Genomic DNA, 25,273 nt, shown 5'->3' with positions numbered 1-25,273 from the left:
CCTTTCCCTGTACAACTGACTAGGAATCCCCCTTTCCAACTGACTAGGTATCCCCCCTTTCCCTTTCCAACTGACTAGGAATCCCCCCTTTCCATTTCCAACTGACTAGGAATCCCCCCTTCCCTTTCCAACTGACTAGGTATCCCCCTTTCCCTTTCCAACTGACTAGGTATCCCCCCTTTCCCTTTCCAACTGACTAGGTATCCCCCTTTCCCTTTCCAACTGACTAGGTATCCCCCCTTTCCCTTTCCAACTGGCTAGGTATCCCCCTTTCCCTTTCCAACTGAGTAGGTATCCCCCTTTCCCTTTCCAACTGACTAGGTATGTATCCCCCTTTCCAACTGACTAGGTACCCCCCTTTCCCATTCCAACTGACTAGGTATCCCCCCTTTCCCTTTCCAACTGACTAGGTATCCCTCTTTCCCTTTCCAACTGACTAGGCATCCCCCTTTCCCTTTCCAACTGACTAGGTATCCCCCTTTCACTTTCCAACTGACTAGGTATCCCCCTTTCCCTTTACAACTGACTAGGTATCCCCCTTTCCAACTGACTAGGTATCCCCCATTCCCTTTACAACTGACTAGGTATCCCCATTTCCCTTTCCAACTGACTTGGTATCCCCCTTTCCCTTTCCAACTGACTAGGTATGTATCCCCCTTTCCAACTGACTAGGAATCCCCCCTTTCCCATTCCAACTGACTAGGTATCCCCCCTTTCCCTTTACAACTGACTAGGTATCACCCTTTCCCTTTCCAACTGACTAGGAATCCCCCTTTCCCTATACAACTGACTAGGTATCCCCCTTTCCCTTTCCAACTGACTAGGTATCCCCCTTTCCCTTTCCAACTGGCTAGGTATCCCCCTTTCCCTTTCCAACTGAGTAGGTATCCCCCTTTCCCTTTCCAACTGACTAGGTATCCCCCTTTCCCTTTCCCTTTCCAACTGACTAGGTATGTATCCCCCTTTCCAACTGACTAGGTATCCCCCCTTTCCCTTTCCAACTGACTAGGTATCCCTCTTTCCCTTTCCAACTGACTAGGTATCCCCCTTTCCCTTTCCAACTGACTAGGTATCCCCTTTTCACTTTCCAACTGACTAGGTATCCCCCTTTCCCTTTACAACTGACTAGGTATCCCCCTTTCCCTTTACAACTGACTAGGTATCCCCCTTTCCAACTGACTAGGTATCCCCCTTTCCCTTTACAACTGACTAGGTATCCCCATTTCCCTTTCCAACTGACTTGGTATCCCAATTTTCCCTTTCCAACTGACTAGGTATGTATCCCCCTTTCCAACTGACTAGGTATCCCCCCTTTCCCATTCCAACTGACTAGGTATCCCCCCTTTCCCTTTCCAACTGACTAGGTATCCCCCCTTTCCCTTTCCAACTGATTAGGTATCCCCCTTTCCCTTTCCAACTGACTAGGTATCCCCCTTTCCCTTTCCAACTGAATATGTATCTCCCTTTCCTTTTCCAACTGACTAGGTATCCCCCCTTTCCCTTTCCAACTGACTAGGTATCCCCCTTTCCCTGTACAACTGACTAGGAATCCCCCTTTCCAACTGACTAGGTATCCCCCCTTTCCCTTTCCAACTGACTAGGAATCCCCCCTTTCCATTTCCAACTGACTAGGAATCCCCCCTTCCCTTTCCAACTGACTAGGTATCCCCCTTTCCCTTTCCAACTGACTAGGTATCCCCCCTTTCCCTTTCCAACTGACTAGGTATCCCCCTTTCCCTTTCCAACTGACTAGGTATCCCCCCTTTCCCTTTCCAACTGGCTAGGTATCCCCCTTTCCCTTTCCAACTGAGTAGGTATCCCCCTTTCCCTTTCCAACTGACTAGGTATGTATCCCCCTTTCCAACTGACTAGGTACCCCCCTTTCCCATTCCAACTGACTAGGTATCCCCCCTTTCCCTTTCCAACTGACTAGGTATCCCTCTTTCCCTTTCCAACTGACTAGGCATCCCCCTTTCCCTTTCCAACTGACTAGGTATCCCCCTTTCACTTTCCAACTGACTAGGTATCCCCCTTTCCCTTTACAACTGACTAGGTATCCCCCTTTCCAACTGACTAGGTATCCCCCATTCCCTTTACAACTGACTAGGTATCCCCATTTCCCTTTCCAACTGACTTGGTATCCCCCTTTCCCTTTCCAACTGACTAGGTATGTATCCCCCTTTCCAACTGACTAGGAATCCCCCCTTTCCCATTCCAACTGACTAGGTATCCCCCCTTTCCCTTTACAACTGACTAGGTATCACCCTTTCCCTTTCCAACTGACTAGGAATCCCCCTTTCCCTATACAACTGACTAGGTATCCCCCTTTCCCTTTCCAACTGACTAGGTATCCCCCTTTCCCTTTCCAACTGGCTAGGTATCCCCCTTTCCCTTTCCAACTGAGTAGGTATCCCCCTTTCCCTTTCCAACTGACTAGGTATCCCCCTTTCCCTTTCCCTTTCCAACTGACTAGGTATGTATCCCCCTTTCCAACTGACTAGGTATCCCCCCTTTCCCTTTCCAACTGACTAGGTATCCCTCTTTCCCTTTCCAACTGACTAGGTATCCCCCTTTCCCTTTCCAACTGACTAGGTATCCCCTTTTCACTTTCCAACTGACTAGGTATCCCCCTTTCCCTTTACAACTGACTAGGTATCCCCCTTTCCCTTTACAACTGACTAGGTATCCCCCTTTCCAACTGACTAGGTATCCCCCTTTCCCTTTACAACTGACTAGGTATCCCCATTTCCCTTTCCAACTGACTTGGTATCCCAATTTTCCCTTTCCAACTGACTAGGTATGTATCCCCCTTTCCAACTGACTAGGTATCCCCCCTTTCCCATTCCAACTGACTAGGTATCCCCCCTTTCCCTTTCCAACTGACTAGGTATCCCCCCTTTCCCTTTCCAACTGACTAGGTATCCCCCTTTCACTTTCCAACTGACTAGGTATCCCTCTTACCCTTTCCAACTGACTAGGTATCCCCCTTTCCCTTTACAACTGACTAGGTATCCCCCTTTCCCTTTCCAACTGACTAGGTATCCCCCTTTCCAACTGACTAGTTATCCCCCTTTCCCTTTCCAACTGACTAGGTATCCCCCCTTTCCCTTTCCAACTGGCTAGGTATCCCCCTTTCCCTTTCCAACTGACTAGGTATCCCCCTTTCCCTTTCCAACTGACTAGGTATCCCCCTTTCCCTTTCCAACTGACAAGGTATCCCCCTTTCCCTTTCCAACTGAATAGGTATTCCCCCTTTCCCTTTACAACTGACTAGGTATCCCCTTTCCCTTTACAATTGACTAGGTATCCCCCTTTCCCTGTACAACTGACTAGGTATCCCCTTTTCCAACTGACTAGCTATCCCCCTTTCCCTTTCCAACTGACTAGGTATCCCCCCTTTCCCTTTCCAAATGGCTAGGCATCCCCCTCTCCCTTTCCAACTGACTAGGTATCCCCCTTTCCCTTTCCAACTGACTAGGTATCCCCCTTTCCCTTTACAACTGACTAGGTATCACCCTTTCCCTTTCCAACTGACTAGGAATCCCCCTTTCCCTATACAACTGACTAGGTATCCCCCTTTCCCTTTCCAACTGACTAGGTATCCCCCTTTCCCTTTCCAACTGGCTAGGTATCCCCCTTTCCCTTTCCAACTGAGTAGGTATCCCCCTTTCCCTTTCCAACTGACTAGGTATCCCCCTTTCCCTTTCCCTTTCCAACTGACTAGGTATGTATCCCCCTTTCCAACGGACTAGGTATCCCCCCTTTCCCTTTCCAACTGACTAGGTATCCCTCTTTCCCTTTCCAACTGACTAGGTATCCCCCTTTCCCTTTCCAACTGACTAGGTATCCCCTTTTCACTTTCCAACTGACTAGGTATCCCCCTTTCCCTTTACAACTGACTAGGTATCCCCCTTTCCCTTTACAACTGACTAGGTATCCCCCTTTCCAACTGACTAGGTATCCCCCTTTCCCTTTACAACTGACTAGGTATCCCCATTTCCCTTTCCAACTGACTTGGTATCCCAATTTTCCCTTTCCAACTGACTAGGTATGTATCCCCCTTTCCAACTGACTAGGTATCCCCCCTTTCCCATTCCAACTGACTAGGTATCCCCCCTTTCCCTTTCCAACTGACTAGGTATCCCCCCTTTCCCTTTCCAACTGACTAGGTATCCCCCTTTCACTTTCCAACTGACTAGGTATCCCTCTTACCCTTTCCAACTGACTAGGTATCCCCCTTTCCCTTTACAACTGACTAGGTATCCCCCTTTCCCTTTCCAACTGACTAGGTATCCCCCTTTCCAACTGACTAGTTATCCCCCTTTCCCTTTCCAACTGACTAGGTATCCCCCCTTTCCCTTTCCAACTGGCTAGGTATCCCCCTTTCCCTTTCCAACTGACTAGGTATCCCCCTTTCCCTTTCCAACTGACTAGGTATCCCCCTTTCCCTTTCCAACTGAATAGGTATTCCCCCTTTCCCTTTACAACTGACTAGGTATCCCCTTTCCCTTTACAATTGACTAGGTATCCCCCTTTCCCTGTACAACTGACTAGGTATCCCCTTTTCCAACTGACTAGCTATCCCCCTTTCCCTTTCCAACTGACTAGGTATCCCCCCTTTCCCTTTCCAAATGGCTAGGCATCCCCCTCTCCCTTTCCAACTGACTAGGTATCCCCCTTTCCCTTTCCAACTGACTAGGTATCCCCCTTTCCCTTTCCAACTGACTAGGTATCCCCCTTTCCCTTTCCAACTGACTAGGTATCCCCCCTTTCCCTTTCCAACTGGCTAGGTATCCCCCTTTCCCTTTCCAACTGACTAGGTATCCCCCTTTCCCTTTCCAACTGACTAGGTATCCCCCTTTCCCTTTCCAACTGACTAGGTATCCCCCTTTCACTTTCCAACTGACTAGGTATCCCTCTTACCCTTTCCAACTGACTAGGTATCCCCTTTCCCTTTACAATTGACTAGGTATCCCCCTTTCCCTGTACAACTGACTAGGTATCCCCTTTTCCAACTGACTAGCTATCCCCCTTTCCCTTTCCAACTGACTAGGTATCCCCCCTTTCCCTTTCCAAATGGCTAGGCATCCCCCTCTCCCTTTCCAACTGACTAGGTATCCCCCTTTCCCTTTCCAACTGACTAGGTATCCCCCTTTCCCTTTCCAACTGACTAGGTATCCCCCTTTCCCTTTCCAACTGACTAGGTATCCCCCCTTTCCCTTTCCAACTGGCTAGGTATCCCCCTTTCCCTTTCCAACTGACTAGGTATCCCCCTTTCCCTTTCCAACTGACTAGGTATCCCCCTTTCCCTTTCCAACTGACTAGGTATCCCCCTTTCACTTTCCAACTGACTAGGTATTCCCTCTTTCCCTTTCCAACTGACTAGGTATCCCCTTTCCCTTTACAATTGACTAGGTATCCCCCTTTCCCTGTACAACTGACTAGGTATCCCCTTTTCCAACTGACTAGCTATCCCCCTTTCCCTTTCCAACTGACTAGGTATCCCCCCTTTCCCTTTCCAAATGGCTAGGCATCCCCCTCTCCCTTTCCAACTGACTAGGTATCCCCCTTTCCCTTTCCAACTGACTAGGTATCCCCCTTTCCCTTTCCAACTGACTAGGTATCCCCCTTTCCCTTTCCAACTGACTAGGTATCCCCCCTTTCCCTTTCCAACTGGCTAGGTATCCCCCTTTCCCTTTCCAACTGACTAGGTATCCCCCTTTCCCTTTCCAACTGACTAGGTATCCCCCTTTCCCTTTCCAACTGACTAGGTATCCCCCTTTCACTTTCCAACTGACTAGGTATCCCTCTTACCCTTTCCAACTGACTAGGTATCCCCTTTCCCTTTACAATTGACTAGGTATCCCCCTTTCCCTGTACAACTGACTAGGTATCCCCTTTTCCAACTGACTAGCTATCCCCCTTTCCCTTTCCAACTGGCTAGGCATCCCCCTCTCCATTTTCAACTGACTAGGTATCCCCCTTTCCCTTTCCAACTGACTAGGTATCCCCCTTTCCCTTTCCAACTGGCTAGGCATCCCCCTTTCCCTTTCCAAATGACAAGGTATCCACATTTCCCTTTCCAACTGACTAAGTATCCCCCTCTTTCCCTGTAAAACTGACTAGGTATTCCCCTTTCCCTTTCCAACTGACTAGGTATCCCCCTTTCCAACTGTCTAGGTATCACCCTTTCCCTGTCCAACTGACTAGGAATCCCCCTTTCCAACTGACTAGGTATCTCCCTTTCCTTTTCCAACTGACTAGGTATCCCCCCTTTCCCTTTCCAACTGACTAGGTATCCCCCTTTCCCTGTACAACTGACTAGGAATCCCCCTTTCCAACTGACTAGGTATCCCCCCTTTCCCTTTCCATCTGACTAGGAATCCCCCCTTTCCATTTCCAACTGACTAGGAATCCCCCCTTCCCTTTCCAACTGACTAGGTATCCCCCTTTCCCTTTCCAACTGACTAGGTATCCCCCCTTTCCCTTCCCAACTGACTAGGTATCCCCCTTTCCCTTTCCAACTGACTAGGTATCCCCCCTTTCCCTTTCCAACTGGCTAGGTATCCCCCTTTCCCTTTCCAACTTAGTAGGTATCCCCCTTTCCCTTTCCAACTGACTAGGTATGTATCCCCCTTTCCAACTGACTAGGTATCCCCCCTTTCCCTTTCCAACTGACAAGGTATCCCCCTTTCCCTTTCCAACTGACTAGGTATTCCCCCTTTCCCTTTACAACTGACTAGGTATCCCCTTTCCCTTTACAATTGACTAGGTATCCCCCTTTCCCTGTACAACTGACTAGGTATCCCCTTTTCCAACTGACTAGCTATCCCCCTTTCCCTTTCCAACTGACTAGGTATCCCTCTTTCCCTTTCCAAATGGCTAGGCATCCCCCTCTCCCTTTCCAACTGACTAGGTATCCCCCTTTCCCTTTCCAACTGACTAGGTATCCCCCTTTCCCTTTCCAACTGACTAGGAATCCCCCTTTCCCTATACAACTGACTAGGTATCCCCCTATCCCTTTACAACTGCCTAGGTATCCCCCTTTCCCTTTCCAGCTGACTAGGAATCCCCCTTTCCCTATACAACTGACTAGGTATCCCCCTTTCCCTTTCCAACTGACTAGGTATCCCCCCTTTCCCTTTCCAACTGGCTAGGTATCCCCCTTTCCCTTTCCAACTGACTAGGTATGTATCCCCCTTTCCAACTGACTAGGTATCCCCCCTTTCCCATTCCAACTGACTAGGTATCCCACCTATCCCTTTCCAACTGACTAGGTATCCCTCTTTCCCTTTCCAACTGACTAGGTATCCCCCTTTCCCTTTCCAACTGACTAGGTATCCCCCTTTCACTTTCCATCTGACTAGGTATCCCCCTTTCCCTTTCCAATTGACTAGGTATCCCCCTTTCCAACTGACTAGGTATCCCCCTATCCCTTTACAACTGACTAGGTATCCCCCCCCTTTCCGCTGGTTCCCCCACCCACTGACTAGGACCCCCCCCCATGCGGCCCCTTTCCGCTAGGTACCCCCACCCAACTGACTAGGTATCCCCCTTTCCCTTTCCAACTGCGGCCCCCTCCCACCGCGGTATCCCCCTTTCCCTTTCCGGCGGACCCCCCCCCACTGAGTAGGTATCCCCCTTTCCCTTTCCAACTGACTAGGTATCCCCCTTTCCCTTTCCCTTTCCAACTGACTAGGTATGTATCCCCCTTTCAAACTGACTAGGTATCCCCCCTTTTCCTTTCCAACTGACTAGGTATCCCCCCTTCCCTTTCCAACTGACTAGGTATCCCTCTTTCCCTTTCCAACTGACTAGGTATCCCCCTTTCCCTTTCCAACTGACTAGGTATCCCCTTTTCACTTTCCAACTGACTAGGTATCCCCCTTTCCCTTTCCAACTGACTAGGTATCCCCCTTTCCAACTGACTAGGTATCCCCCTTTCCCTTTACAACTGACTAGGTATCACCCTTTCCAACTGACTAGGTATCACCCTTTCCCTTTACAACTGACTAGGTATCCCCCTTTCCCTTTACAACTGACTAGGTATCCCCCTTTCCCTTTACAACTGACTAGGTATGTATCCCCCTTTCCAGCTGACTAGGTATCCCCCCTTTCTCATTCCAAGTGACTAGGTATCCCTCTTTCTCTTTCCAACTGACTAGGTATCCCCCTTTCACTTTCCAACTGACTAGGTATCCCACTTTCCCTTTCCAACTGACTAGGTATCCCCCTTTCCCTTTACAACTGACTAGGTATCCCCCCTTTCCCTTTCCAACTGGCTAGGTATCCCCCTTTCCCTTTCCAACTGATTAGGTATCCCCCTTTCCCTTTCCAACTGACTAGGTATCCCCCTTTCCCTTTCCAACTGAATATGTATCTCCCTTTCCTTTTCCAACTGACTAGGTATCCCCCCTTTCCCTTTCCAACTGACTAGGTATCCCCCTTTCCCTGTACAACTGACTAGGAATCCCCCTTTCCAACTGACTAGGTATCCCCCCTTTCCCTTTCCAACTGACTAGGAATCCCCCCTTTCCATTTCCAACTGACTAGGAATCCCCCCTTCCCTTTCCAACTGACTAGGTATCCCCCTTTCCCTTTCCAACTGACTAGGTATCCCCCCTTTCCCTTTCCAACTGACTAGGTATCCCCCTTTCCCTTTCCAACTGACTAGGTATCCCCCCTTTCCCTTTCCAACTGGCTAGGTATCCCCCTTTCCCTTTCCAACTGAGTAGGTATCCCCCTTTCCCTTTCCAACTGACTAGGTATGTATCCCCCTTTCCAACTGACTAGGTACCCCCCTTTCCCATTCCAACTGACTAGGTATCCCCCCTTTCCCTTTCCAACTGACTAGGTATCCCTCTTTCCCTTTCCAACTGACTAGGCATCCCCCTTTCCCTTTCCAACTGACTAGGTATCCCCCTTTCACTTTCCAACTGACTAGGTATCCCCCTTTCCCTTTACAACTGACTAGGTATCCCCCTTTCCAACTGACTAGGTATCCCCCATTCCCTTTACAACTGACTAGGTATCCCCATTTCCCTTTCCAACTGACTTGGTATCCCCCTTTCCCTTTCCAACTGACTAGGTATGTATCCCCCTTTCCAACTGACTAGGTATCCCCCCTTTCCCATTCCAACTGACTAGGTATCCCCCCTTTCCCTTTACAACTGACTAGGTATCACCCTTTCCCTTTCCAACTGACTAGAAATCCCCCTTTCCCTATACAACTGACTAGGTATCCCCCTTTCCCTTTCCAACTGACTAGGTATCCCCCTTTCCCTTTCCAACTGGCTAGGTATCCCCCTTTCCCTTTCCAACTGAGTAGGTATCCCCCTTTCCCTTTCCAACTGACTAGGTATCCCCCTTTCCCTTTCCCTTTCCAACTGACTAGGTATGTATCCCCCTTTCCAACTGACTAGGTATCCCCCCTTTCCCTTTCCAACTGACTAGGTATCCCTCTTTCCCTTTCCAACTGACTAGGTATCCCCCTTTCCCTTTCCAACTGACTAGGTATCCCCTTTTCACTTTCCAACTGACTAGGTATCCCCCTTTCCCTTTACAACTGACTAGGTATCCCCCTTTCCCTTTCCAACTGACTAGGAATCCCCCTTTCCCTATACAACTGACTAGGTATCCCCCTATCCCTTTACAACTGCCTAGGTATTCCCCTTTCCCTTTCCAACTGACTAGGAATCCCCCTTTCCCTATACAACTGACTAGGTATCCCCCTTTCCCTTTCCAACTGACTAGGTATCCCCCCTTTCCCTTTCCAACTGGCTAGGTATCCCCCTTTCCCTTTCCAACTGACTAGGTATGTATCCCCCTTTCCAACTGACTAGGTATCCCCCCTTTCCCATTCCAACTGACTAGGTATCCCACCTATCCCTTTCCAACTGACTAGGTATCCCTCTTTCCCTTTCCAACTGACTAGGTATCCCCCTTTCCCTTTCCAACTGACTAGGTATCCCCCTTTCACTTTCCATCTGACTAGGTATCCCCCTTTCCCTTTCCAATTGACTAGGTATCCCCCTTTCCAACTGACTAGGTATCCCCCTATCCCTTTACAACTGACTAGGTATCCCCCTTTCCCTTTCCAACTGACTAGGTATCCCCCTTTCACTTTCCATCTGACTAGGTATCCCCCTTTCCCTTTCCAATTGACTAGGTATCCCCCTTTCCAACTGACTAGGTATCCCCCTATCCCTTTACAACTGACTAGGTATCCCCCTTTCCCTTTCCAACTGACTAGGAATCCCCCTTTCCCTATACAACTGACTAGGTATCCCCCTTTCCCTTTCCAACTGGCTAGGTATCCCCCTTTCCCTTTCCAACTGAGTAGGTATCCCCCTTTCCCTTTCCAACTGACTAGGTATCCCCCTTTCCCTTTCCCTTTCCAACTGACTAGGTATGTATCCCCCTTTCAAACTGACTAGGTATCCCCCCTTTTCCTTTCCAACTGACTAGGTATCCCCCCTTCCCTTTCCAACTGACTAGGTATCCCTCTTTCCCTTTCCAACTGACTAGGTATCCCCCTTTCCCTTTCCAACTGACTAGGTATCCCCTTTTCACTTTCCAACTGACTAGGTATCCCCCTTTCCCTTTCCAACTGACTAGGTATCCCCCTTTCCAACTGACTAGGTATCCCCCTTTCCCTTTACAACTGACTAGGTATCACCCTTTCCAACTGACTAGGTATCACCCTTTCCCTTTACAACTGACTAGGTATCCCCCTTTCCCTTTACAACTGACTAGGTATCCCCCTTTCCCTTTACAACTGACTAGGTATGTATCCCCCTTTCCAGCTGACTAGGTATCCCCCCTTTCTCATTCCAAGTGACTAGGTATCCCTCTTTCTCTTTCCAACTGACTAGGTATCCCCCTTTCACTTTCCAACTGACTAGGTATCCCACTTTCCCTTTCCAACTGACTAGGTATCCCCCTTTCCCTTTACAACTGACTAGGTATCCCTTTCCCTTTCCAACTGGCTAGGTATCCCCCTTTCCCTTTCCAACTGATTAGGTATCCCCCTTTCCCTTTCCAACTGACTAGGTATCCCCCTTTCCCTTTCCAACTGAATATGTATCTCCCTTTCCTTTTCCAACTGACTAGGTATCCCCCCTTTCCCTTTCCAACTGACTAGGTATCCCCCTTTCCCTGTACAACTGACTAGGAATCCCCCTTTCCAACTGACTAGGTATCCCCCCTTTCCCTTTCCAACTGACTAGGAATCCCCCCTTTCCATTTCCAACTGACTAGGAATCCCCCCTTCCCTTTCCAACTGACTAGGTATCCCCCTTTCCCTTTCCAACTGACTAGGTATCCCCCCTTTCCCTTTCCAACTGACTAGGTATCCCCCTTTCCCTTTCCAACTGACTAGGTATCCCCCCTTTCCCTTTCCAACTGGCTAGGTATCCCCCTTTCCCTTTCCAACTGAGTAGGTATCCCCCTTTCCCTTTCCAACTGACTAGGTATGTATCCCCCTTTCCAACTGACTAGGTACCCCCCTTTCCCATTCCAACTGACTAGGTATCCCCCCTTTCCCTTTCCAACTGACTAGGTATCCCTCTTTCCCTTTCCAACTGACTAGGCATCCCCCTTTCCCTTTCCAACTGACTAGGTATCCCCCTTTCACTTTCCAACTGACTAGGTATCCCCCTTTCCCTTTACAACTGACTAGGTATCCCCCTTTCCAACTGACTAGGTATCCCCCATTCCCTTTACAACTGACTAGGTATCCCCATTTCCCTTTCCAACTGACTTGGTATCCCCCTTTCCCTTTCCAACTGACTAGGTATGTATCCCCCTTTCCAACTGACTAGGTATCCCCCCTTTCCCATTCCAACTGACTAGGTATCCCCCCTTTCCCTTTACAACTGACTAGGTATCACCCTTTCCCTTTCCAACTGACTAGGAATCCCCCTTTCCCTATACAACTGACTAGGTATCCCCCTTTCCCTTTCCAACTGACTAGGTATCCCCCTTTCCCTTTCCAACTGGCTAGGTATCCCCCTTTCCCTTTCCAACTGAGTAGGTATCCCCCTTTCCCTTTCCAACTGACTAGGTATCCCCCTTTCCCTTTCCCTTTCCAACTGACTAGGTATGTATCCCCCTTTCCAACTGACTAGGTATCCCCCCTTTCCCTTTCCAACTGACTAGGTATCCCTCTTTCCCTTTCCAACTGACTAGGTATCCCCCTTTCCCTTTCCAACTGACTAGGTATCCCCTTTTCACTTTCCAACTGACTAGGTATCCCCCTTTCCCTTTACAACTGACTAGGTATCCCCCTTTCCCTTTACAACTGACTAGGTATCCCCCTTTCCAACTGACTAGGTATCCCCCTTTCCCTTTACAACTGACTAGGTATCCCCATTTCCCTTTCCAACTGACTTGGTATCCCAATTTTCCCTTTCCAACTGACTAGGTATGTATCCCCCTTTCCAACTGACTAGGTATCCCCCCTTTCCCATTCCAACTGACTAGGTATCCCCCCTTTCCCTTTCCAACTGACTAGGTATCCCCCCTTTCCCTTTCCAACTGACTAGGTATCCCCCTTTCACTTTCCAACTGACTAGGTATCCCTCTTACCCTTTCCAACTGACTAGGTATCCCCCTTTCCCTTTACAACTGACTAGGTATCCCCCTTTCCCTTTCCAACTGACTAGGTATCCCCCTTTCCAACTGACTAGTTATCCCCCTTTCCCTTTCCAACTGACTAGGTATCCCCCCTTTCCCTTTCCAACTGGCTAGGTATCCCCCTTTCCCTTTCCAACTGACTAGGTATCCCCCTTTCCCTTTCCAACTGACTAGGTATCCCCCTTTCCCTTTCCAACTGACAAGGTATCCCCCTTTCCCTTTCCAACTGAATAGGTATTCCCCCTTTCCCTTTACAACTGACTAGGTATCCCCTTTCCCTTTACAATTGACTAGGTATCCCCCTTTCCCTGTACAACTGACTAGGTATCCCCTTTTCCAACTGACTAGCTATCCCCCTTTCCCTTTCCAACTGACTAGGTATCCCCCCTTTCCCTTTCCAAATGGCTAGGCATCCCCCTCTCCCTTTCCAACTGACTAGGTATCCCCCTTTCCCTTTCCAACTGACTAGGTATCCCCCTTTCCCTTTCCAACTGACTAGGTATCCCCCTTTCCCTTTCCAACTGACTAGGTATCCCCCCTTTCCCTTTCCAACTGGCTAGGTATCCCCCTTTCCCTTTCCAACTGACTAGGTATCCCCCTTTCCCTTTCCAACTGACTAGGTATCCCCCTTTCCCTTTCCAACTGACTAGGTATCCCCCTTTCACTTTCCAACTGACTAGGTATCCCTCTTACCCTTTCCAACTGACTAGGTATCCCCTTTCCCTTTACAATTGACTAGGTATCCCCCTTTCCCTGTACAACTGACTAGGTATCCCCTTTTCCAACTGACTAGCTATCCCCCTTTCCCTTTCCAACTGGCTAGGCATCCCCCTCTCCATTTTCAACTGACTAGGTATCCCCCTTTCCCTTTCCAACTGACTAGGTATCCCCCTTTCCCTTTCCAACTGGCTAGGCATCCCCCTTTCCCTTTCCAAATGACAAGGTATCCACATTTCCCTTTCCAACTGACTAAGTATCCCCCTCTTTCCCTGTACAACTGACTAGGTATTCCCCTTTCCCTTTCCAACTGACTAGGTATCCCCCTTTCCAACTGTCTAGGTATCACCCTTTCCCTGTCCAACTGACTAGGTATCCCCCTTTCCAACTGACTAGGTATCCCCCTTTCCCTTTCCAACTGACTAGGTATCCCCCTTTCCCTTTCCAACTGGCTAGGTAACCCCTTTCCCTTTCAACTGACTAGGTTTCCCCCTTTCCGTTTCCAACTGACTAGGTATCCCCCTTTCCCTTTCCAACTGACTAGGTATCCCCCTTTCCCTTTCCAACTGACTAGGTATCCCCCCTTTCCCTTTCCAACTGGCTAGGTATCCCCCTTTCCCTTTCCAACTGACTAGGTATCCCCCTTTCCCTTTCCAACTGACTAGGTATCCCCCTTTCCCTTTCCAACTGACTAGGTATCCCCCTTTCACTTTCCAACTGACTAGGTATCCCTCTTACCCTTTCCAACTGACTAGGTATCCCCTTTCCCTTTACAATTGACTAGGTATCCCCCTTTCCCTGTACAACTGACTAGGTATCCCCTTTTCCAACTGACTAGCTATCCCCCTTTCCCTTTCCAACTGGCTAGGCATCCCCCTCTCCATTTTCAACTGACTAGGTATCCCCCTTTCCCTTTCCAACTGACTAGGTATCCCCCTTTCCCTTTCCAACTGGCTAGGCATCCCCCTTTCCCTTTCCAAATGACAAGGTATCCACATTTCCCTTTCCAACTGACTAAGTATCCCCCTCTTTCCCTGTACAACTGACTAGGTATTCCCCTTTCCCTTTCCAACTGACTAGGTATCCCCCTTTCCAACTGTCTAGGTATCACCCTTTCCCTGTCCAACTGACTAGGTATCCCCCTTTCCAACTGACTAGGTATCCCCCTTTCCCTTTCCAACTGACTAGGTATCCCCCTTTCCCTTTCCAACTGGCTAGGTAACCCCTTTCCCTTTCAACTGACTAGGTTTCCGCCTTTCCGTTTCCAACTGACTAGGTATCCCCCTTTCCCTTTCCAACTGACTAGGTATCCCCCTTTCCCTTTCCAACTGACTATGTATCACGCTTTCCAACTGACTAGGTATCCCCCTTTCCCTTTACAACTGACTAGGTATCCCCCTTTCCAACTGACTAGGTATCCCCCTTTCCCTTTACAACTGACTTTGTATCCCCCTTTCCCTTTCCAACTGACTAGGTATCCCCCTTTCCAACTAACTAGTTATCCCCCTTTCCCTTTCCAACTGATGAGGTATCCCCCTTCCCTTTCCAACTGGCTAGGTATCCCCCTTTCCCTTTCCAACTGACTAGGTATCCCCCTTTCCCTTTCCAACTGACTAGGTATCCCCCTTTCCCTTTCCAACTGACTAGCTATTCCCCCTTTCCCTTTACAACTGACTAGGTATCCCCTTTCCCTTTACAATTGACTAGGTATCCCCCTTTCCCTGTACAACTGACTAGGTATCCCCCTTTCCAACTGACTAGGTATCCCCCTTTCCCTTTCCAACTGACTAGGTATCCCCCTTTCCCTTTCCAACTGGCTAGGTAACCCCTTTCCCTTTCAACTGACTAGGTTTCCCCCTTTCCGTTTCCAACTGACTAGGTATCCCCCTTTCCCTTTCCAACTGACTAGGTATCCCCCTTTCCCTTTCCAACTGACTATGTATCACGCTTTCCAACTGACTAGGTATCCCCCTTTCCCTTTACAACTGACTAGGTATCCCCCTTTCCAACTGACTAGGTATCCCCCTTTCCCTTTACAACTGACTAGGTATCCCCCTTTCCCTTTCCAACTGACTAGGTATCCCCCTTTCCAACTGACTAGTTATCCCCCTTTCCCTTTCCAACTGATGAGGTATCCCCCTTCCCTTTCCAACTGGCTAGGTATCCCCCTTTCCCTTTCCAACTGACTAGGTATCCCCCTTTCCCTTTCCAACTGACTAGGTATCCCCCTTTCCCTTTCCAACTGACTAGCTATTCCCCCTTTCCCTTTACAACTGACTAGGTATCCCCTTTCCCTTTACAATTGACTAGGTATCCACCTTTCCCTGTACAACTGACTAGGTATCCCCTTTTCCAACTGACTAGTTATCCCCCTTTCCCTTTCCAACTGACTAGGTATCCCCCTTTCCCTTTCCAACTGACAAGGTATCCCCTTTTCCATTTCCAACTGACTAGGTATCCCCCTCTTTCCCTGTACAACTAACTAGGTATCCCCCCTTTCCCTGTACAACTGACTAGGTATCCCCCTTTCCCTTTCCAACTGACAAGGTATCCCCCTTTCCCTTTCCAACTGACTAGGTATCCCCTTTTCCAACTGACTAGCTATCCCCCTTTCCCTTTCCAACTGGCTAGGCATCCCCCTCTCCATTTTCAACTGACTAGGTATCCCCCTTTCCCTTTCCAACTGACTAGGTATCCCCCTTTCCCTTTCCAACTGGCTAGGCATCCCCCTTTCCCTTTCCAAATGACAAGGTATCCACATTTCCCTTTCCAACTGACTAAGTATCCCCCTCTTTCCCTGTACAACTGACTAGGTATTCCCCTTTCCCTTTCCAACTGACTAGGTATCCCCCTTTCCAACTGTCTAGGTATCACCCTTTCCCTGTCCAACTGACTAGGTATCCCCCTTTCCAACTGACTAGGTATCCCCCTTTCCCTTTCCAACTGACTAGGTATCCCCCTTTCCCTTTCCAACTGGCTAGGTAACCCCTTTCCCTTTCAACTGACTAGGTTTCCGCCTTTCCGTTTCCAACTGACTAGGTATCCCCCTTTCCCTTTCCAACTGACTAGGTATCCCCCTTTCCCTTTCCAACTGACTATGTATCACGCTTTCCAACTGACTAGGTATCCCCCTTTCCCTTTACAACTGACTAGGTATCCCCCTTTCCAACTGACTAGGTATCCCCCTTTCCCTTTACAACTGACTTTGTATCCCCCTTTCCCTTTCCAACTGACTAGGTATCCCCCTTTCCAACTAACTAGTTATCCCCCTTTCCCTTTCCAACTGATGAGGTATCCCCCTTCCCTTTCCAACTGGCTAGGTATCCCCCTTTCCCTTTCCAACTGACTAGGTATCCCCCTTTCCCTTTCCAACTGACTAGGTATCCCCCTTTCCCTTTCCAACTGACTAGCTATTCCCCCTTTCCCTTTACAACTGACTAGGTATCCCCTTTCCCTTTACAATTGACTAGGTATCCCCCTTTCCCTGTACAACTGACTAGGTATCCCCCTTTCCAACTGACTAGGTATCCCCCTTTCCCTTTCCAACTGACTAGGTATCCCCCTTTCCCTTTCCAACTGGCTAGGTAACCCCTTTCCCTTTCAACTGACTAGGTTTCCCCCTTTCCGTTTCCAACTGACTAGGTATCCCCCTTTCCCTTTCCAACTGACTAGGTATCCCCCTTTCCCTTTCCAACTGACTATGTATCACGCTTTCCAACTGACTAGGTATCCCCCTTTCCCTTTACAACTGACTAGGTATCCCCCTTTCCAACTGACTAGGTATCCCCCTTTCCCTTTACAACTGACTAGGTATCCCCCTTTCCCTTTCCAACTGACTAGGTATCCCCCTTTCCAACTGACTAGTTATCCCCCTTTCCCTTTCCAACTGATGAGGTATCCCCCTTCCCTTTCCAACTGGCTAGGTATCCCCCTTTCCCTTTCCAACTGACTAGGTATCCCCCTTTCCCTTTCCAACTGACTAGGTATCCCCCTTTCCCTTTCCAACTGACTAGCTATTCCCCCTTTCCCTTTACAACTGACTAGGTATCCCCTTTCCCTTTACAATTGACTAGGTATCCCCCTTTCCCTGTACAACTGACTAGGTATCCCCTTTTCCAACTGACTAGTTATCCCCCTTTCCCTTTCCAACTGACTAGGTATCCCCCTTTCCCTTTCCAACTGACAAGGTATCCCCTTTTCCATTTCCAACTGACTAGGTATCCCCCTCTTTCCCTGTACAACTAACTAGGTATCCCCCCTTTCCCTGTACAACTGACTAGGTATTCCCCTTTCCCTTTCCAACTGACTAGGTATCCCCATTTTCCAACTGTCTAGGTATCCCCCTTTCCCTGTCCAACTGACTAGGTATCCCCCTTTCCAACTGACTAGATATCCCCCTTTCCCTTTCCAACTGACTAGGTATCCCCCTTTCCCTTTCCAACTGTCTAGGTATCCCCCTTTCCCTGTCCAACTGACTAGGTATCCCCCTTTCCAACTGTCTAGATATCACCCTTTCCCTGTCCAACTGACTAGGGATCCCCCTTTCCAACTGACTAGGTATCCCCCTTTCCTTTTCCAACTGACTAGCTATCCCCCTTTCCCTTTCCAACTGGCTAGGTATCCCCCTTTCCCTTTCCAACTGACTAGGTATCCCCCTTTCCCTTTTCAACTGACTAGGTATCCCCCTTTCCCTTTCCAACTGACTAGGTACCCCCCTTTCCCTTTCCAACTGACTAGGTATCCCCCTTTCCCTTTCCAACTGACTAGGTATGTATCACCCTTTCCAACTAACTAGGTATCCCCCCTTTCCCATTCCAACTGACTAGGTATCCCCCCTTTCCCTTTCCAACTGGCTAGGTAACCCCTTTCCCTTTCCAACTGACTAGGTATCCCCCTTTCCCTTTCAACTGACTAGGTTTCCCCCTTTCCGTTTCCAACTGACTAGGTATCCCCCTTTCCCTTTCCAACTGACTAGGTATCCCCCTTTCCCTTTCCAACTGACTATGTATCACGCTTTCCAACTGACTAGGTATCCCCCTTTCCCTTTACAACTGACTAGGTATCCCCCTTTCCAACTGACTAGGTATCCCCCTTTCCCTTTACAACTGACTAGGTATCCCCCTTTCCCTTTCCAACTGACTAGGTATCCCCCTTTCCAACTGACTAGTTATCCCCCTTTCCCTTTCCAACTGATGAGGTATCCCCCTTCCCTTTCCAACTGGCTAGGTATCCCCCTTTCCATTTCCAACTGACAAGGTATCCCCCTTTCCATTTCCAACTGACTAGGTATCCCCCTCTTTCCCTGTACAACTAACTAGGTATCCCCCCTTTCCCTGTACAACTGACTAGGTATTCCCCTTTCCCTTTCCAACTGACTAGGTATCCCCCTTTCCAACTGTCTAGGTATCCCCCTTTCCCTGTCCAACTGACTAGGTATCCCCCTTTCCAACTGACTTGGTATCCCCCTTTCCCTTTCCAACTGTCTAGGTATCCCCCTTTCCCTGTCCAACTGACTAGGTATCCCCCTTTCCAACTGTCTAGATATCACCCATTCCCTGTCCAACTGACTAGGGATCCCCCTTTCCAACTGACTAGGTATCCCCCTTTCCTTTTCCAACTGACTAGGTATCCCCCTTTCCCTTTCCAACTGGCTAGGTATCCCCCTTTCCCTTTCCAACTGACTAGGTATCCCCCTTTCCCTTTCCAACTGACTAGGTATCCCCCTTTCCCTTTTCAACTGACTAGGTATCCCCCTTTCCCTTTCCAACTGACTAGGTACCCCCCTTTCCCTTTCCAACTGACTAGGTATCCCCCTTTCCCTTTCCAACTGACTAGGTATGTATCACCCTTTCCAACTAACTAGGTATCCCCCCTTTCCCATTCCAACTGACTAGGTATCCCCCCTTTCCCTTTCCAACTGACTAGGTATCCCCCTTTCCCTTTCCAACTGACTAGGTATCCCCCTTTCCAACTGACTAGGTATCCCCCTTTCCCTTTACAACTGACTAGGTATCCCCTTTCCCTTTCCAACTGACTAGGTATCCCCCTCTTTCCCTGTACAACTAACTAGGTATCCCCCCTTTCCCTGTACAACTGACTAGGTATCCCCCTTTCCAACTGTCTAGGTATCCCCCTTTCCCTGTCCAACTGACTAGGTATCCCCCTTTCCAACTGACTAGGTATCCCCCTTTCCCTTTCCAACTGACTAGGTATCCCCCTTTCCCTTTCCAACTGTCTAGGTATCCCCCTTTCCCTGTCCAACTGACTAGGTATCCCCCTTTCCAACTGTCTAGGTATCACCCTTTCCCTGTCCAACTGACTAGGTATCCCCCTTTCCAACTGACTAGGTATCCCCCTTTCCCTTTCCAACTGACTTGGTATCCCCCTCTCCCTTTCCAACTGGCTAGGTATCCCCCTTTCCCTTTCCAACTGACTAGGTATCCCCCTTTCCCTTTCCAACTGACTAGGTATCCCCCTTTCCCTTTCCAACTGACTAGGTATCCCCCTTTCCCTTTCCAACTGACTAGGTATCCCCCCTTTCCCTTTCCAACTGACTAGGTATCCCCCCTTTCCCTTTCCAACTGACTAGGTATCCCCCCTTTCCAACTGACTAGATATTCCCCCTTTCCCTTTACAACTGACCATTGTATCCCCTTTTCCAACTGACTAGGAATCCCCCTTCCCCTTTCCAACTGACTAGGAATCCCCCTTCCCCTTTCCAACTGACTAGGTATCCCCCCTTTCCCTTTCCAACTGACTAGGTATCCCCCTTTCCCTTTCAAACTGACTAGGTATCCACCTTTCCAACTGACTAGGTATCCCCTCTCCCTCTACAACAGGTATCCCCCTTTACCCAACAGGTGTGGCTGGAATGCCGAATCCACTCATTTGATTGGGTGTCCACATCCTGCTGTATATATAGTGTATATACAGTATATTGTGAAAAAGGGGTCCCTGAGTAAAATAGGGGGGTTTTGGAGAAAACAGGCAGGGGCCTGGAGAAAACAGGTAGGGGCCTGGAGAAAATAGTCAGGGGCCTGGAGATAACAGGGCGGCTCTGGGGAAAATAGGGGGTGCTCTGGAGAAAATAGGGGGGGCTCTGGAGAAAATAGGGGGGCTCTGGAGAAAATAGGGGGGCTCTGGGGAAAATAAGGGGGGCTGTGGGGAAAATAGGGCGGCTCTGGTGAAAATAGGGGGGGCTCTGGAGAAAATAGGGGGGGCTCTGGGGAAAATAGGGGGGCTCTGGAGAAAATAGGGGGGATCTGGAGAAAATAGGGGGGCTCTGGGGAAAATAAGGGGGGCTCTGGGGAAAATAGGGGGGCTCTGGGGAAAATAGCGGGGGCTCTGGGGAAAATAGGGGTGGGGCTCTGGGGAAAATAGGGGGGCTCTGGGGAAAATAGGGGGGCCCTGGGGAAAATAGGGGGGCTCTGGGGAAAATAGCGGGGCTCTGGGGAAAAATAAGGGGGCTCTGGGGAAAATAGGGGGGGCTCTGGGGAAAATAGGGGGGGTCTGGGGAATATAGGGGGGTCTGGGGAAAATAGGGGGGGTCTGGGGAAAATAGGGGGGCCCTGGGGAAAATGGCGAGGCCCTGGGAAAATAGGGGGGCCCTGGGGAAAATTATGGGGGGCTCTGGGGAAAATAGAGGGGCTCTGGGGAAAATAGAGGGGCTCTGGGGAAAATAGGGGGGCTCTGGGGAAAATAGGGGGGGCTCTGGGGAAAGTAGGGGGGGCTCTGGGGAAAATAGGGGGGCCCTAGGGAAAATAGGGGGGCCCTGGGGAAAATAGGGGGGATCTGGCGAACATAGGGGGGCTCTGGGGAAAATAGGGGGGCTCTGGGGAAAAAAGATTCAGAACCCCTTCTCTAGAGACTAAATTGAGGTCTCACACACACACACACACACACACACACACACACACACACACACACACAAACACACAAACACACACAGTTAAAAAGAGTGGCTGGTTGACAGTGTTAGTTGTACTAAAGGTCTACTACTCTGTTCTCAGCCCTTCAGTAGCAGTCTGATATAAAATAACAGTTGCCTATCTAACCCGTGTGTGTGTGTGTGTGTGTGTGTGTGTGTGCGTGCGTGTGTGTGTGTGTATGTGTGCCTTACTCAGTAACCCCACTCTGTTAGCTGTATTGTGTCCAGCAGATGGTACTGTTGTTCTATCTTTTAAACACTAACTCACTGGTTGTGTCCAATTAAATCAAATGAAATGTTATAAGCCGAATACAACAACCTTACGTTGAAATACTTACTTACAATCACGTAACCAACAATGCAGTTCAAGAAATAGAGTTAACAAAATATTTACTAAATAAACTATAGTAAAAAATGTAATAAAAACAAACAAACAAAATAACAATAATGTGTCACATCCTGACCAGTGAAAAGGGTCATTTGCCATAGTAGAATGGTCAGGGCGTGGCAGGGGGGTTGTTTTGTGTGTTTTGGGGTTTTGGTTCTAGGGGATTTTGGTTCTAGTTTTCTATTTCTATGTTGCATTTTACATGTTTGGCCGAGTATGGTTTCCAATCAGAGACAGGTGTTTTTCGTTTTCTCTGATTGGAAGCCATATTTAGGCAGCCTGTTTTCCTTTGGGTTTTGTGGGTGGTTGTTTTTCGTATAGTCGTGGTACCTTACGGAACTGTTGTTTGTTGTTAGTTTATTTTTGTTTAAGTGTTCTCTTAAAAATAAATAAAAGAAGATGAGTACTATACACGCTGCGCCTTGGTCTGTCCCTTTCGATGCTTGTGACATAATGAGGCTATATACAGGGGGTAACGGTACCGATTCAGTGTGCAGGGTACAGCTTAGTCGAGGTAATTTGTACATGTAGGTAGGGGTAAAGTGACTATGCATAGATACTAAACAGTGAGTAGCAGCAGGGTAAAAACAAAGGAAGGGTCAATGTAAATAGTCAGGGTAGCCATTTCATTCCTTGTTCAGCAGTCTGATGGCTTGGCGGTAGAAGCTGTTCAGCAGTCTTATGGCTTGGGATAGAAGCTGTTCAGCAGTCTTATGGCTAGGGGGTAGAAGCTGTTCAGCAGTCTTATGGCTTGGGGGTAGAAGCTGTTCAGCAGTCTGATGGCTTGGGGGTAGAAGCTGGTCAGCAGTCTGATGGCTTGTAGGTAGAAGCTGTTCAGCAGTATGATGGCTTGGGGGTAGAAGCTGTTCAGCAGTCTGATGGCTTGGGGGTAGAAGCTGTTCAGCAGTCTGATGGCTTGGGGGTAGAAGCTGTTCAGCAGTCTGATGGCTTGGGGGTAGAAGCTGTTCATCAGTCTGATGGCTTGGGGTAGAAGCTGTTAGAGAGCCTCTTGGACCTAGACTTGTTGCTCCGCTACCTCTTGCCCTGCGGTAGCAGAGAGAACAGTCTAGGACTTGGATGACTGGAGTCTTTGACAATTTTTGGGCCTTCCTCTGACACCGCCTAGTAAAGATCTCCTGGATGGCAGGAAGCTTGGCCCCAGTGATGTACTGGGCCATTCGCACTACCCTCTGTAGCACATTATGGTCAGATGCTGAGTAGTTTCCATACTAGGCGGTGATGCAGCTGTAGAACTTTTTGAAGATCTGAGGACCCATGCCAAATCTTTTCAGTCTCCTGAGGGGGAAAAGGCGTTGTTGTGTCCTCTTCAAGACTTGGTGTGTCTTGGTGTTTTTGGACCATGTAAGTTTGTTGGTGATGTGGACACCAAGGAACTTGAAACTCTCGACCTGCTCCACTACAGCGCCATTAATTTGAATGGGGGCGTGATCGGCCCTCCTTTTCCTCTAGTCCACGATCATCTCCTTTGTCTTGTTCATGTTGAGGGGAAGGATGTTGTCCTGGCACCACACTGCCAGGTCTCTGACCTCCCCATGGGCTGTCTCATCGTTATCAGTGATCAGGCCTACCACCGTTGTGATTTCAGCAAACTCAAATTCAGTGTTGGAGTCATGCTTGGCCACACAGTCATGGGTAAACAGGGAGTACAGGAGGGACCTAAGCACGCACCCTTGAAGGGCCCCCGTGTTGAGGATCAGCGTGGCGATTGTGTTGTTGCCTACCCTGACCACCTGGGGGCGGCCTATGGGAGAGGTTGAAGATGGTGGTCTGCTTGAAACATGTAGATATTACAGACTGGGTGAAACATGTAGGTATTACAGACTGGTTGCAACATGTAGGGATTACAGACTGGTTGAAACATGTAGGGATTACAGACTGGGTGAAACATGTAGGGATTACAGACTGGTTGAAACATGTAGGGATTACAGACTGGTTGAAACATGTAGGGATTACAGACTGGGTGAAACATGTAGGGATTACAGACTCGGTGAAACATGTAGGGATTACAGACTGGGTGAAACATGTTGATTTTACAGACTGGGTGAAATATGTAGGGATTACAGACTGGGTGAAACATGTAGGGATTACAGACTGGGTGAAACATGTAGGGATTACAGACTGGGTGAAACATGTAGGGATTACAGACTGGTTGAAACATGTCGATTTTACAGACTGGGTGAAATATGATGGGATTACAGACTGGGTGAAACATGTAGGGATTACAGACTCGGTGAAATATGTAGGGAGGTGAAATATGTAGGGATTACAGACTGGTTGAAACATGTAGGGATTACAGACTGGGTGAAACATGTAGGGATTACATAATGGGTGAAACATGTAGGGATTACAGACTGGGTGTAATATGTAGGGATTACAGACTGGGTGAAACATGTAGGGATTACAGATTGGTTGAAACATGTCGATTTTACAGACTGGGTGAAATATGTAGGGATTACAGATTGGTTGAAACATGTCGATTTTGCAGACTGGGTGAAACATGTAGGGATTACAGACTGGGTGAAACATGTAGGGATTACAGACTGGGTGAAACATGTAGGGATTACAGACTGGGTGAAACATGTAGGGATTACAGACTGGTTGAAACATGTCGATTTTACAGACTGGGTGAAATATGATGGGATTACAGACTGGGTGAAACATGTAGGGATTACAGACTCGGTGAAATATGTAGGGAGGTGAAATATGTAGGGATTACAGACTGGTTGAAACATGTAGGGATTACAGACTGGGTGAAACATGTAGGGATTACAGACTGGGTGAAACATGTCGATTTTACAGACTGGGTGAAATATGATGGGATTACAGACTGGGTGAAACATGTAGGGATTACAGACTCGGTGAAATATGTAGGGAGGTGAAATATGTAGGGATTACAGACTGGTTGAAACATGTAGGGATTACAGACTGGGTGAAACATGTAGGGATTACATAATGGGTGAAACATGTAGGGATTACAGACTGGGTGTAATATGTAGGGATTACAGACTGGGTGAAACATGTAGGGATTACAGATTGGTTGAAACATGTCGATTTTACAGACTGGGTGAAATATGTAGGGATTACAGATTGGTTGAAACATGTCGATTTTGCAGACTCGGTGAAACATGTAGGGATTACAGACTGGGTGAAACATGTAGGGATTACAGACTGGGTGAAACATGTAGGGATTACAGACTGGGTGAAACATGTAGGGATTACAGACTGGTTGAAACATGTCGATTTTACAGACTGGGTGAAATATGATGGGATTACAGACTGGGTGAAACATGTAGGGATTACAGACTCGGTGAAATATGTAGGGAGGTGAAATATGTAGGGATTACAGACTGGTTGAAACATGTAGGGATTACAGACTGGGTGAAACATGTAGGGATTACAGACTGGGTGAAACATGTAGGGATTACAGACTGGGTGTAATATGTAGGGATTACAGACTGGGTGAAACATGTAATGATTACAGATTGGTTGAAACATGTCGATTTTACAGACTGGGTGAAATATGTAGGGATTACAGATTGGTTGAAACATGTCGATTTTGCAGACTGGGTGAAACATGTAGGGAT

Source organism: Salmo salar, chromosome 15, assembly GCF_965601325.2.
Source record: "Salmo salar chromosome 15, fSalSal1, whole genome shotgun sequence".
Taxonomy (NCBI): domain Eukaryota; kingdom Metazoa; phylum Chordata; class Actinopteri; order Salmoniformes; family Salmonidae; genus Salmo; species Salmo salar.
Note: the sequence above shows the minus strand (reverse complement) of the source record.